Source organism: Silene latifolia, chromosome 11, assembly GCF_048544455.1.
Source record: "Silene latifolia isolate original U9 population chromosome 11, ASM4854445v1, whole genome shotgun sequence".
NCBI lineage: Eukaryota > Viridiplantae > Streptophyta > Magnoliopsida > Caryophyllales > Caryophyllaceae > Silene > Silene latifolia.
Genome location: NC_133536.1, coordinates 161,802,243 through 161,804,030, shown reverse-complemented (window position 1 = coordinate 161,804,030; position 1,788 = coordinate 161,802,243).

Here is a 1,788-nt window from a genome sequence, read left to right as displayed (position 1 = left end):
TTTCAATTAGTTGTAGTAGTTAAGACTTTAATTATCCGCTAATTATTTTCTAACCGCTCTTATTTATGCACGCATATAGGCTGCAGGAAACACATGGAACAGAACACAGTCATAGCATATCAAGTCATCAATGAAATCTGTGACTCCAGAAAATCTTTTTTACCTTAGTAAGAAAAGGTGCTTACTTTTCTTTTTAAGTTCCTTGTGAAGATTCTTTTTCTAATTTTATGAATCCTAGGCCTTGTTTTGTGAGTCTGGAAGGTGATTTTGTGAAACTTGACCTAAATGGTTGAAATCGTTTTCTTAAGAGTTTTTTATGATGATTTTGTGAATCCTAGAGCTTGTATTGTGAAACTGGAAGGTTATATTATGAATCTTGGATTGTTATACTATCTTTGATTACAATACTTTACATGGTTGTGTAAGATTATGTTCTATCAGATCATTTTTTTTAAAAATTGTTATACTATCTTTGTCAAATGCAGACTGTTTCTCTAAAGAAAAGCCTTATATTCGAAGAAGCTCTTACATTCCAATTGAAGTGGTAGCCATAACCAAAAGGTCAGAGCCTCATCACGGTTAAATGATTTTGCATGTAATTTTGATTGTGGAGCTTTTGTGTTGAGTTTTTTTAGTGTGTTAGACAATGAGAGTTTATCGATCAAAACTGAATATTTTGAGGTTGGAACACAAACTAGGAGAAAGTTCATTAATACACGAAAATTAAACCTTCTATTCCACAAAATTAGGTTGTACATGTATAGTTTATTATTTGCGCTATACTCTTTGCAGAATTTGCCGCAATTTCGAAAGTTCATAATATTGGAACTTCTTAAATGGGAGAAAAATACTATAGGTGTTAATATTGTTGTTTTTTGTGGGTTTTCCTTTGTTCAATTAATCGCCTCCACTAGTGTTTCATGTGTTCTATGTCTATGTTTTCGCCTGGGTGTACTTCTTTGCTATGCTATTACTTTGTTCGGAGCATGGTTTTTGTTGCACGCTTCACATATCTAAAACATGAATTGTCTTTTTACTTAGCCTTACACGGATAAAATGGTTGTGAGTATTATGTTTTATCTTGTACAGTAATATTTAGTGCTAGAGGCTAGAGACTAAAGAGTGTTTCACCACCATATTCATTCTACCTTAGCTGCCAATGAGTCTACTTGTGCTTCCAATGAGTCTACATGTGCTGCCAATGAACCATATGTGAGAAAAATGCGGATATGTTAGCTAAGACAACTTCTTGATATTGTCACTCTGTCAGTCGGAATGTTCAGCTTCAATCATTTTCCATTGTTCTGGCATTCAAAGACTAGCTGATCTGAATGATTGTGAGCATTATTTTTTATCTTGTAGAGTAACATTTAGTGCTAGAGGCTAGAGACTAAAGAGTATTTCACCACCATATTCATTCTACCTTAGCTGCCAATGAGTCTACTTGTGCTTCCAATGAGTCTACATGTGCTGCCAATGAACCATATGTGAGAAAACTGCGGATATGTTAGCTAAGACAACTTCTTGATATTGTCACTCTGTCAGTCGGAATGTTCAGCTTCAATCATTTTCCATTGTTCTGGCATTCAAAGACTAGCTGATCTGATGATGTCCCTTTGGCATAACCTCATAATTTGATCCCCTCTTACCCTACCATTCACATCCCTAATTCGTAGCACCTTGTTTCGAGCTCTCCTCACTTTCATACAAAATTCAAGCCTTATATTCCACAAAATTATGTTCTGAATATGATATATCTTAGATGACATGCATGTGTATAATTCATTA